This window comes from Centruroides sculpturatus, unplaced genomic scaffold (assembly GCF_000671375.1).
Source record: "Centruroides sculpturatus isolate CEXI.00-Female unplaced genomic scaffold, Cexi_2.0 scaffold201, whole genome shotgun sequence".
Lineage (NCBI taxonomy): Eukaryota > Metazoa > Arthropoda > Arachnida > Scorpiones > Buthidae > Centruroides > Centruroides sculpturatus.
This window is the reverse complement of record NW_019384432.1, coordinates 799439-814181: the sequence shown is the minus strand read 5'-3', so window position 1 is coordinate 814181 and position 14743 is coordinate 799439. Positions and strand designations below refer to the sequence as shown.

General features: G+C 32.6%; 1 pseudogene; it reads right to left on the bottom strand.

Annotated features, from left to right (window-relative positions):
• Positions 1-2492: 2492 nt before the first annotated feature.
• Positions 2493-14743, bottom strand: part of LOC111619776 — a 25114-nt pseudogene continuing 12863 nt past the window's right edge.

Below are 14743 nucleotides of genomic sequence, written 5' to 3'. Positions count from 1 at the left end.
TTGTCATTTGTTATTTCTTCTGACCATTGCAGATCAGACTAGTATAAATTGTAAGGTTGTCAGTTATTATATAGTGTTATAACAAAGAGGATTTGGGGATTGGGAGAGGTCCATGCACCTCTCTTCCATATAGTAGTCTGAATGGGGAAAACTCCAGTCATGCAATTTGGCACTTCTCTATAAACGAAGAGTAAGAATATCTGTCTGTCCCACTTTTGGGGGTCTTTTCAAATAACATGGAGCATCTGTTTTAAAACCTTATTCTATTGTTCGACCAGTTCGTTACTTGTGGTATATCCTGGACAGCTAAATCTGGGGGTAATGTCCAAGCGCTTCAAAAATTCTCATGTCAAGCTGGAAGTGGAATTGGTGCCTCAATCACTTGCGATGATTTTTGGGATTCCAGTTCTAGAAAATATCTGTAGTAAGGCTTCATAAGATGATCTAGTGCTAAGAGAACACATAAGCCTCTGGCCAATGAGAGTATTGATTCATAAGACATGTATTTATCCTAAAGAACCACCTCTCAGAAAGTGGTTCTTTAGGCCCGATCACATCAATGTTAACTTTGAACGGAAGTTCTGGTCTCTCTCAGGGCTCCTCAATTTTAGCTCTCACACGTCTTACAAAATTCGGCTATGTCTCGCGGCATAGATGGCCAATAAAAGCTATATCGAATCCTTCTTTCATCTTCCTTATTCCCATGTGTGCTCCAAAAACTGATTCGTGTGCCACTTTGAAAACTTTTTTCCATCTACTCTCAGGTAGAACCAGATGAAGGACTGTTTCTCTGAACACTTTATTTTTTTAGTGTATTAATCCATCTAACAGAATGAAATTTCCTTTATTTGGATAGTCTCCAGAGTATAACATTCTGCTTGCTCTTTTCTCAGTTTTCATGCATTTGAGTTTCCAAGCATTGCACTCTCCTAATTGCTTTCATCCCCTACCACTGTAGTAGTGCGCCAACAGAGATTCCTGTCACCTATCCCTTTCCCAAGGAGTGCATTCTCTGTATCTCCCTCATCATTTTCAGCAATATACTCTCCTTTGATGTTGTGATTCTCTCCTCCGGATGCCTCTTTCTCCTTTGATGTTCAGGTTTTGGCTACATCTGTGTCTCCATAGCTGATAATTTCTGTTCCTGCACAAACCAAGCTTTCAATCTCTTCTTCCAATATTTTGTAAATATCCAGTGGTATGAGACAAGGGCCCTTCAGTTTTTCAGTCAGTGCCACCATAACTTCTATTGAGGATAATAAAATTTGGTTGCAGTGGTCTTTAATAGTTTTAGGGACCTTTATTATTGTGAACTGCTGGGGAGGTCGAAATGGTCATACCTCCATTTTCGGCTACAGGTCATTAAACCTGCTCACTTGTCAAGATGGCTAAAGTACGAAGCGGTCCCGAAGGGTCGGAATTCTTTTTGGTCAGGTCGAGTGGAGGAGGTGAGAGGGGTTGTCGATGAGGCGTAGGTGATATGCGAGTAAATGACACCATTTAACAATGGAAACAACGATTTATTAGATTAACAAAAATTAACGACTACAATCTCTAACAATTTGAGGAATGAATTTAGTTCGCTAGCTCCTAACTCGCGGAGAGAGAGTTCACATCAAATGCTTGATACCTCTAGTATATTTCAATGTAGACGTTAGTAGGTTTTTGCTCTTTTTCTTCCGATCGACACACAAAGTTAAATATATCCCGAGACTTAATCCTCTCCGGCCAGCCGTAGATGATAGACTCCCCGGAGGAGTGGGAAAGAAGTCACTTTTATAGCTTTGGGCTGGGGAAATTGGTCATATGATCCCCTATTGTGAGAGGTAGAGTTGGTCTTGCAGGTGTATAGGTTAAAGTTGTTCCTGGGACCAAAACAAAATGATGAATTCGGACTTTAACTATAAACTTTTTGTCTTGCAGCGGAGGAATGTAATTGTTTGAGGGTTGAATGTTTATATTAATGAGGAAAGTTATAAGTTGCTATCGATATTTGATTTTTCTTTTTCTGACAATGTTATTTTAACGAGGAGGCGACAAATTTATTACAAATATGTCGGAAGTTTAGGTGGAAAGTGAAAAATTGAGATTTACACTGAGGTCGGATCTCTCACTATCCATGCCTTAGTTTCTTCTCGGAATGCTGAACTCAAAAGTAACATCCCTAGTCTCCACCATTCGAGTTGACAATGTCTTCAGGGCTTAAGACCAGGATTTGAGTGCCTGAATCTATGATAGCTTCATTATCTTGCCCATCTAAGTTTATTGTAACATATTGTAGGGGTTGAATGCTAGCAACCGACTTTGAATGACTACTTGTTTTCCCCCAAAGCGTCCTGACCATATGTTTGCCACTATTGTGCTAACGTTTTGTCTCCAATCTGTCAAGGGTTGTTGAGTGCAATTATTGTTTATGGGTGAATTCCTTATTCTCTGCAGAAAGAATTTAGAAATATGTTGAATTGATCTACAGATAAAGCACTCCCTCCATTTTATTTCCTGGCAATAGCTAGATCCGTTTTCCATCCCTTGTTTCTCAGTGGGATAACGTACTTCTGATTAGTACCCTGCAGTTCTGAAAGGTGCCACAATCTTTGTGAATCATTGTGCATTACAGTTAGTGATTTTCCTTTACTTTCAAAATATAGATTTCACACTCTCGCCATGTCGATAGGATTAAACCAGCCTTCTCCCTGATGAATGCTTATATGAGCTGCTGTGTTGGCATCCAACATCTGGAATAAGCTATCCAACACGATTAGTTGTTTTAAAGTTTCAAGGTTCTTCACTTTTCTCAACTGTCAATAATATTCCCAAGCCGACAATAGTCTCGACATAAATTGCATGCGAGTCTTGTTAGGCCTATGCATAGCTCTTCAGAAATTTTCTAGGCAGCATTGAGCTGATGGTTTGTATTCTCGTAATACTAATTTTTTAATGCTTACATAAATCCTTAACTTGTTTCCAGTTATATAAATTAAAATATTTGCAGCCTTCTCCCCAACATATTAATCAGTATCTCTGCTTTCATCTTATCTGGCACATTCTTTGATTGGAATGGTTGCTCTATAGATAAGAAAAATAGGTTTCAATTTTGGACAATAGTTGGGACTGGTAGTGTTAACGTTTTTATGCTTTTAATTAATTTCTCAATACTCGTATCAAGTCCATTACTAGGATGGCTATCCACAAGGTTAGGATTAACTTTACTTGTCTTGCATTGATTATTACCACTAATCCGTGCTAGCTCCAACTCATGCCGGCATTCCCTTTCTCTCTCAACTTGTAGCCTTTTCTGTTCTTCTTTATTTCCTTTCAGCAATGGTTGAGATCAGAATTTCAAATAAAAAATTTCAATCATTAATAAAATTGTCACTTTTTATAAGAAGTTCCCTTAACTCCAATACAAGTTGGCCCCCCTATAACACTTGATAATTCCGTTTTATATGAATTCCGTGTTGTACGAGTCACTTAGATTTTACAAATATGTATGCCAGGCTGTGAACAGTTCACGTATTTGTAAAATCTAAGTGACTCGTACAACATGGAATTCATATAAAACGGAATTACCAACAGTGTTATAGGGGGGTCAACTTTGTACTTTCAGATCATTGTCTATTGTGCCACAAAGCTCTTCCGCCATGATCCATAGATCTTCCTTTTTAACTCCCTTTATGCTTAGCATTTCTGCTGTGAATTTTGTTTCCAACAAAGTAAAGAAAAAAGTTTTCCTACATTGTTTTTGAAACCATGTTTTGCGAATATATTAGACTTTATAAATAAACACTTGGCTTTATTTCCATCATTTTTAGTTAATACGTGACAACAGCACGTTTCGGGCATAAAGCTCCTCATCAGCCAAGTAAATACAATTTTTAAAAATATTACACAAAAAATCTTACAAAACAGAATTAAAATAATGCATATTTCTTACCATATCCATTTTTATACAATCTGTTATACATACAAGGTCTTAATTGGCACGCAGAACTTATTTTACAATAAGTGGAGTAATTTCATTAGAATTTGCTATAAATGATCTTTTACTTATTTGACAATATCCAGGAGTCTTAGACATAATCAAAACAAATAAACAGTTTTACATTACTGTTTTTTAACCGTACCTGCATTACATACTGCATTTTAGTTTTGTACTGATTTGCATATTACAAAGNTGTTAAGTCCATTACTAGGATGGCTATCCACAAGGTTAGGATTAACTTTACTTGTCTTGCATTGATTATTACCACTAATCCGTGCTAGCTCCAACTCATGCTGGCATTCCCTTTCTCTCTCAACTTGTAGTCTTTCCTGTTCTTTATTTCCTTTCAGCAATGGTTGAGATCAGAATTTCAAATAAAAAATCTCAATCACTAATAAAATTGTCACTTTTTATAAGAAGTTCCCTTAACTCCAATACTTTCAGATCATTGTCTATTGTGCCACAAAGCTCTTCTGCCATGATCCATAGATCTTCCTTTTTAACTCCCTTTATGCTTAGCATTTATGCTGTGAATTTTGTTTCCAACAAAGTAAAGAAAAAAGTTTTCCTACGTTGTTTTTGAAACCATGTTTTGCGAATATATTAGACTTTATAAATAAACACTTGGCTTTATTTCCATCATTTTTAGTTGATACGTGACAACAGCACGTTTCGGGCATAAAGCTCCTCATCAGCAAAGTAAATACAATTTTTAAAAATATTACATAAAATATCTTACAAAACAGAATTAAAATAATGAATATTTCTTACCATATCCATTTTTATACAATCTGTTATACATAATACAAGGTCTTAATTGGCGCGCAGAACTTATTTTACAATAAGTGGAGTAATTTTATTAGAATTTGCTATAAATGATCTTTTACTTATTTGACAATATCCAGGAGTCTTAGACATAATCAAAACAAATAAACAATTTTACATTACTGTTTTTTAACCGTACCTGCATTACATACTGCATTTTAGTTTTGTACTGATTTGCATATTACAAAGAAAGATATTAATATTAACAACAGCATAACTTTTATAGATAATTACAATTAACATTAATGTATATTGTGTATATTACAATATTTTCATCCATTTCATCATCATTCAACCTTTGTGCCGTGGCCAATTTTCCACTCAGCCCAGTTGTTGATCAACTCCTCTTATTCTTGATCATAATCATTCTTTTCGTAGATTGAATATTGTCAATCTGGCTTCACTATCACTATCCTGTTGGCTGTGCCAATGTAGAGAATCCAGCCTGCATTTATGGATTCCCTCCCGCCAGTTCATTGTACCGAATTGAAATAAAATTAACAAAAAACACACTTTAATCACACTTGATTGTATACAGTAGAAACTCAATCCTATGCAGTAATGAGACTTCTTATTTTTTCTTGCCCACTTTTGGACTCCACTACTTCACCTCTCTTTACTACTGTCCTCCCACCTCTACTCTCCTTCTTCCACACTCTCTCTCTCTCTTGTTTTTCTTGCTTTTTTCTTCCCTTTTTATCTCTCTTTGTCTACCCTTGTTTAGCTACGTTCTCCCTTTTTACAACCCTTAGTCTACCCTTATTTATTACTTTTATGACTGCCTGTAAAGGGATTGGATATGGGCTGACAAGACTTCAGTTGGGGGGAAGAGTAGGTCCAATATCACTATATTGTATGTTTCATCTGTCAAAGTTGACTGCAGTCTCATTACTGGTCCCTGTTACACCAACAAAATGCACTCTAAATCAGGACATAGCCACTACCTGCTTGCACAACATCTTGCTGACACAATGGATCCCCGTGGCTTAATGTGGTTATTGCCACACATGAACACAACCATCAGCTTGAAAGAACTGAAAATGAGATTTGTCTGACCACACAATTCAGTGCCAGTCTTCCACTGTCCAATTTCAATGTTCTTTGGATCAGGTAACCAGTTGGCTGATGGGTGTTAGTCGTGGTATCCAATTGGGGTCAACAACTACCAAACCCCAAGGAATGCAGTGTAAGTTGTACAGTGTATTGACTGGTGGATTCAGCATCACCCATGTTGAAGACTGATGTGATTTGGTGCAGAATTGCTCTTTGTTGCATGATTGCTTATGGTTAACCAGGTTAGTAGTCACATTTTCCATAAGCGCACACACTACAATTGCTGCTGAAGTTTGTTTGAAATTTAATTATTTCTGGTAAACCTTTGAAACTATTGCATGAAAAAATCCACGAGCATCAGCCACTTCACTGATAGAGCTACCCATTCGTCTTGTTCCAACAATCTGTCTATGATCAAATGCTGATAAATTCTTTATACAGCCCATTGCTACCCTAATCAAACTCACTCATAACCAATAAGTATTGTATCTATTGCATCACATGCAAATTTAGCTGCTCAAAGCATTTCCCCCATGAGTAGAAGGTAACAACATTGCATGTGCTGTTTCTATTTTTTTAGCACATCAGTTTATCTTTGTGATGTTGTTATAAATGTTATGAGTTATCATTTATTTATATTGTAAATTTATAATTCAAGTTTTTTAAAAATCAAATATATATGAAATATAAAATTATGGCTGTATGTCTGGAGTTGTTTACCTAGTTGAGTCCTATACACTTGAAGTTACACATATTGGTAGCTTTTGGGCTAAAGAAAATTTTTGATATCTTGAGAAAGTCAAACATTTTATGCTTGTACTACAGCATATTAAGTGTATCAACGCTATATACATTTGTACAGCTAAGACCAATGCATCTACCATTCCTAAATTACATGAACAGTTCATAGAATATAATGCTGTCTATTGTTGTTTTATAATAATCAGTCAAAAAATGACTTCTGAAGAGTTTTACATTTTTGGACTCAGAACCTTGAAATGTGAAATGCAAAAAATATTTGAAGGATTTTTCTGTATACAGGTATCCCTTGGTTTACGCTGGCTGAATTTACACCGTTTCACAATAATGCTGCTGTGCAATTTGCCGTTTTGCAGTGTAATTCCCCAATTTTCCCTATGCCAGACTGATTTTCATTTCAGTGTTGACTTATTTACCAAGCCGTGACATTGTACATTCATTAAAACAAAGATTTTTATTAAATATATTTATTTTTTCTGTTTAATATTTTTAGGTATGTATACATTTGCATTAAATTAATATTAAAATACTAAACGTTTAGGTACCCATGAGTCAAGTTATCAAACTTAATAGTCCAATAATTTGCATCTGAATCCATAGTGCCAATGAATGTATCCCGTATCAGTTCATTCAGGAAAACACCTTACAACGCAATAGCATTTCCAGCGATCACAAACTACCGTTAGTGAGACAAATCTACTTCTCGTTGGCCAGATGATATCTATCTCTCTGTAGCCACCTTGGATTTTCCTGCTCAAACTGACCTTATATATGCGCTACGGCGACCGGTGGTCGACCAATCAGTGTCTCCGCTCATCTGTAGCTCTACATCGGGTTAACGTATACTTTCAATTATGGAAAGTTTGATGGATGAACTTTGTGAATTAGACAATGATTGGGAGCTAAGTGCAAATGTAAAATGGAGCATCATGGCATCCATTCGACCATATTCCAAAATTCTCAATGAAAGAAAACAAAAATGTAAACAATTAAAGATGGATAGTTTTTTCTGAAAAATGTAAGAGATCTGAAACTAAAATTTTTTAATAATAAAAACATTTCACTTTATTTTATGATAAAATACATTTTAAAAATTAAATTTATATGTAGTTTGTATTATATTGTATTAATAAACAAAATTATTTGCTTATTTTTCACTTATGTAGAACCTAACCCTATACCTCACTGTAAATATGGGTTCATTTTACACTGATTTGATTTGCGCCAGCTTTTGTAGGAATGGAACTGCGGCGTAAACCGAGGGCTACCTATATATGAATGTTGGTATGTGTGGGGGTAGTTGGTTCAATTTTGTTCATCCAGTTTGAAGCTTAATAACTTATTGTTTTAATAAAAAATTTCTGAAATTTTGCAGGGAGGTTTGTGCATTAACCACTATGCAGTGATCAATGGATATACCTGTCAAGGGTGATCACATGGCACTGGAGAACAACGTTGATATTTGCAAAAAAATTTTAGCCAAAAATTACCGCGAAAAAATTCACATAAAAAGGAATTATGTGACAATAAAGAAAGATTTTTTTTTTACTAGATGTAACTGTTTAAAAATTTTTTCAGAAACGAGAAAAATGCATGGGACAATTCATAAAAAATGTCCCATGTTTATTCTCCACTACATTGCAACAGCACCATAACTGACTAACCCTCTCTACAAAGATTAAGGAATTGATGCTATTAAATTTTAATGGTAAAAGGTCAACAGAGTGGGAAGATAAAGGGGATTTGTGTCATATTTGAATAGGGTTGAACATAATGAAGATTTTACTCATTAGCATTTACAATTTTTTATAAAACTCATCCATACTCTTAAAATTGTTTTATAATAATTAAAAGTATAAAAAGTTTTTAAAATAAAACATCATAACAGATGTCCCCCCACAGTTTTTTAAATGTTACCAAGAAAGCTACTCGACTCATTGCTGAATTTTTTTATGGCATTTGAGTTTGGCCTGTGTGAGAAGCATAGAGATTTGTGAGCTCCCAATAGTGGCAATTATGTGTGTGGACATAACCATTTAAATATAAAGTTGCTTTGTCAGAGAAGGTAAGGGAAGAAGTAATCCAGAATCATTCTGTAACAGATTTGCAAAACTCTCAGAACATTCAGCACTATGGTTGAGATCATTTATACTCTAGTTGTTGCACAGTATCTAATTTGTAAGGATGAAACTTCTGCCTGTTTAATATTCAATAGACATGTGATTGAGAAATTCTAATAGCAGTTCCTGTTTCATAGTGACTGCTGGGGTTTTAGTGCTTAAGCAAGCACAGTAACCTTTAATATATTAGAAGTAGCTTCTTGAGGACATCCCAATTTCTTTGTGTCTTGTATTATTCCTGTTTTACCAAATTTTTGATAGACCAACAAAATGAGAGTGGTTTGGCTTATCGGAATGTCAGCCATTAAAACTGTATCTGCTGTCTGTCTGTTACTATTACCTTGTCCATAAATTAGAGCAAGCTGTAATCTTTCCTGAATCTTTGTTTTTTATTTTTTTTAAATATGTAAATTGAATTGTGTATATCTTGTATGTCACCCATCTAAAAGCCTACGATGAAAGGTTGGAAAAGATTCGGGCTTTCTGTAAAATATGTTTAACTTGGTCTCTATATAGAGTAGTTTTATTAATCATAACAAAAACATTCAATGTAATAAATAATTTTGCTACCAATAACAATAAATTTGAATTTGAAAAATGATAAAGATAAATTACTATTTTTCTCCCAGCACTATGAAAAATAGAACAATGAAAAAGTTTTTTTTAATTTGCAAATATGAATAATCCAAAGAATTTAATTAGATTGTTGTTGCAATCTAAACAAAATACATTTATAATTTTAAAGGAATTGGAAAATAATGAGGATTGATGGCACCATTACTAAAATTGAAGAAAGGCAGAGACGTATTCAATGTTTTCAAAAGGATCTGACTATATCAGTGTTTCTTCTAACAACACAAGTATTTATACTTATTTCAGTTTAAAATCTTTTTTCTATTCAATTTTTCAAAGTTATATATTGATGATTATTGATGATTATATTATAACAGGTTGGAGGCGTAGGTTTAACTTTGACGGGAGCAGATCGTGTAATTATTTGTAAGTATAAGTTATTTTAGAATATTTAATTTGATCATCATCATCATAATAATAATAATAGAAAGAAATTTATGAAATTTAAAATAATTATTAAATTATGTTGTATTTTGATGTAAAATCAAATATAAATTTTTAATTCTTGATTATTAGTTTATAATTGTGTTGAGATAGAAAAATAACAATATAAAAATTATAATTTACTTCAAAGAAAATCTTAATAGTTCTGATTACATAGCTTGATATAATCGGGTAGTTGTTGGCTTATTACATTTAATTTATTTATTGTTCTATGTCTACGTAATATGGATGCTGTATAATATTGATGTGTATAAAATCACTTTAATCCGTAACAGTTGATTTTCCCACAGCAACTCCAGTTGGATGACTCAAGACTATTATAACAATTTTAACACAGATTGTACTTATGCATTTTGGGCTGTTGTGAGTTCACAGCCCCTCTTCAGTGCTATTAAAGGACAGTGGCATGATTAAAAAACCCAACATTATTATTATTTTTCATAAAGATTTTTACAATATTACTTACATGTTTTAGAGAGAAAATAATTTAAAACTCCATTATGCATTTGAGCTTTGTCATAAATACACATAAAAAGATTTTTTAAATGACATAAAATACAATTTACTACAGAAAATTATTACATAAAATCTCAATAAAACCTTAAATTTTACTTTATAATTACATTCAGGTTTATGTATCTACTGTTTTTTATCTTGTAAAAATGATGGTGACTACAAGTTGGTTTTTTTGTAAGGTTGAAGTACTGTATAATTCAATTTTTTAAAAATATAATGGTAAAAAAGATACAATTGCACTTACAACATTTATATTTGCCATATATATATATATAAGTTCACAAACATAACATTTACTAATGTTCACATCAGTATAAAAACCACATGAGATATTACAGTATAGTTCAACACAACTGAACTTCTCATCATATTGTATGTGATAGAATGCCCTCTATTAAATTAATTGATACCATTGAGGATCGATGGTTATGCCATCTGAGATGCTAATTAATTTATCCTTACGCCATTTTAATATTTCTATGTGTTATTTAAGTTTCCTTTTATAAGTGTCTTTTTCATTATGTAGTAATTTTATTTTGTTTCTGTTGATTTGACAATTGTTACTCATTGAATGTTTGAACCAGGAGAATTACTGTATTTGAGGCATATTGTCTCCTCGTGCTCTGATTCTTTTTCCCAACATACGTCGTTTCTCCTACATAAATTTTAAAGTTATTACAACTGCATTCAATTTTATAAACAGTTCCTATTTTCTTGAGATCATATTTTTGCATTTTATTATTATGTTGGTTATTGATTCCTTTATATATATATAGGGATGTTTTATTTACACTAGTAGTATTTTTAAAAATTGTCCCATATTTTATATAAAGAATCAATCAGAGAATTCTATATACAGGAAATTTTTATTAGTTTGAAATTCCGTTAGTATATAACTGTAGTGTTTTCCCTGCTGGGGATAAGAATATAGAAGTTTATATGTTAATCATATTTCAAACTGAATTCCTTATTTCAAAATTTGAAATAAAAATTCTGTCTGAACTGTGGTGTGTGTGTGTGTGTGTTAACTTGCACATTTAGATCAAAGTTTACATTCCTCCATACTGTAAGAGAATAATAGACCACCAAAAACTCTAATCTGGTCAATGTGGCTTTGCTTTTACAGTAACACATTTTGGGTGTCACCTTACCCATCATCTACTGTTTCTGTTAGCTTATAAAATACAGTTGAGTTTCAGGGTTGAAGGATTGGGCTACAAGTATCAGATTGAAATATTTATAGAGCTCTATGCTATTAGATTTGTACTAAAACAAGTAGTGAGTTGTGAATGACTTATTACTATAAAAATAATTTGGATCCATTTTGAGAATTCTACTTTACTTTTTATAAAACCTATCTGGCAACCTGTGAGGTTCTCATTGGACATGTGCTGTTTACCTGCAGTTTATTTATGATGATAGTAATTAATAAAAATAACATTTTGTATACATTGCCTTATTCCATTTTCTTAATAATTACATCAGTTACATGGCATTTGGCATATTGTATAGAAATACATACTGTAAATCATTGATAATTCAAAGTTGTGATTATTTTGTCTTGTAAATTTTGAACTAGGGAGAATTTCCTGTATTTTATTTACTTACAAAATCTGGCAATCAATAAAACAAAAATTACCTGAAAACAAATAAACTAAACCACATCATCTGTAGAATTAAGTGTTATGAAATTATTTCATACTTTACACTGACTTTTATATTAGTAATGCAATACTGATTCATCATTGATTTTTATGATTTTGTTTGTTCTACACTTCATTTAATCTAGACAGAATTACAAGAAAGCACTTAAAATTCCTGTGATCATTAGACTTGTTTATGGTATGGCCACAGTATATGGCACATGTTTAGATGGATTGTCCACATTGCATTTGCTGTTTATTCCTGTAATCTGTATAATTTTCATGTTATTTATATTTAAAACTAATATTTACATCTTTATAGATGCTATAGTAAATTAGTAATAGATGTTATAGTAAAGTGATATTGAATGTAAGTTCATATCCAGTTCATATTAAATGCATGCATAATTTTTTCCATTAGTCCATAATACAAGATGTTCCACTCAAAAGCATCCTATTTTAATTCACCATAAAAAAAGAATGGTTTAAGATATATAAAAGCAACAAGTGGCATCTAGTGGGAAAACTCAAAGTTTCAGAGATTTTTTTTTCCTACTGCAAGATGATGCAAAAGCTTAATTGTGAGAATTATTGTCTAGTCATGGCCTTCACCACAGGAGAAAATTCATGTTGTGGTCTGGTATGCCCAATAGCATGGCCACCAAGATGTGATCTGACCACTTAGATTTTTTCTGTGAGGTTACATGAAAGATATGGTTTATACAACTTCAGTCAGAGACCTTCAGGATCTTTGAGAGTGGATCATTGCAGTCATTGCCAATGTGTGGTAGGACATGCTGCAGTGTACTGTACATACCAGGAAATTGATGTCACTGTGAAAGCACTTAAAATTCCTGTGATCATTAGACTTGTTTATGGTATGGCCACAGTATATGGCACATGTTTAGATGGATTGTCCACATTGCATTTGCTGTTTATTCCTGTAATCTGTATAATTTTCATGTTATTTATATTTAAAACTAATATTTACATCTTTATAGATGCTATAGTAAATTAGTAATAGATGTTATAGTAAAGTGATATTGAATGTAAGTTCATATCCAGTTCATATTAAATGCATGCATAATTTTTTCCATTAGTCCATAATACAAGATGTTCCACTCAAAAGCATCCTATTTTAATTCACCATAAAAAATGAATGGTTTAAGATATATAAAAGCAACAAGTGGCATCTAGTGGGAAAACTCAAAGTTTCAGAGATTTTTTTTTCCTACTGCAAGATGATGCAAAAGCTTAATTGTGAGAATTATTGTCTAGTCATGGCCTTCACCACAGGAGAAAATTCATGTTGTGGTCTGGTATGCCCAATAGCATGGCCACCAAGATGTGATCTGACCACTTAGATTTTTTCTGTGAGGTTACATGAAAGATATGGTTTATACAACTTCAGTCAGAGACCTTCAGGATCTTTGAGAGTGGATCATTGCAGTCATTGCCAATGTGTGGTAGGACATGCTGCAGTGTACTGTACATACCAGGAAATTGATGTCACTGTGAAAGCACTTAAAATTCCTGTGATCATTAGACTTGTTTATGGTATGGCCACAGTATATGGCACATGTTTAGATGGATTGTCCACATTGCATTTGCTGTTTATTCTTGTAATCTGTATAATTTTCATGTTATTTATATTTAAAACTATGCGCATGTGCAGAGATAAGATGAGTTTTTCTTTCAAGTAAATGCTTTTTGGTAAACTTATATCTTTAACTGTTAATTTTTTTATAGCCAAATCATATTTGGGACTTTTGAGTGGAACACACTGTATTTTAGAGATGCGGGAGGTGTATAATTAATGATTCTGAATATACTGTCAAGCTGTTATGAGTTTGAACAGCCTGACAAGCTTCGAAACTATGCATGTTGAAAATTAGTGATTAACTTATATAAAGAAACTTAATAATGACTGATGATATAGTATATAATGTAATAAATGCTAAAAAGTTAATAATTATATTTTATTATTTTGGTATTGATCATAATCATGACATATTTATTCTCCGCTAATGGAGGAAAGATAATTTTAAATATATTTTTATTATTATTAAAAATATAATTCTTTAATATAAAAGGTACAGTACATGTAATGTAGGGTTCCCATAATTAATATTTTTTTAAAAAACTGGGACATTCACACATTTTTACCTGTAAAACCTGGGACATTTGGTAAAAAAGGGGGGGACATGTTAAAAACAAAGATCAAAAGTAAATGTATTAAATATTATATGTTGCACTTTAAATAACATACTAATATAATAATGCACACATTAACATAAATGCAACTTTAAAAAAATATGATAATATTTTTGCAAAAACAATTATATTACAAAAAAAAAATATTCACAAACATACTTAGTTAGAAAAGTTACAGCTTTAAAACATACATAACAGCCAAGATTTTTATTCTAGATTCGTCATAATATTTACCCTATCTTTGCGGAATGACTGACATGTTATATGACTGGACAATGACTGACATATAAATGGGGAAGACAAGCATGGACAAGCATGCAGTTAAACTGCAACCAAAATTAATCAAACCTAACAAAACTAGTTGAACAAATTTTTTAAAAAATTTGTTCAACAACTAGTTTTGAATACAGTAATACAGTGGGTAATTGGTTAACAAACATAATCCATTCCAAGACTTTGTTTGCTATCTGAATTGTTCGTTAACCGATTATCAATTTACCATAGGTTTGTATGGGAATTTGACTAATTCGTTCTGGAGACCCATTTACTTACTT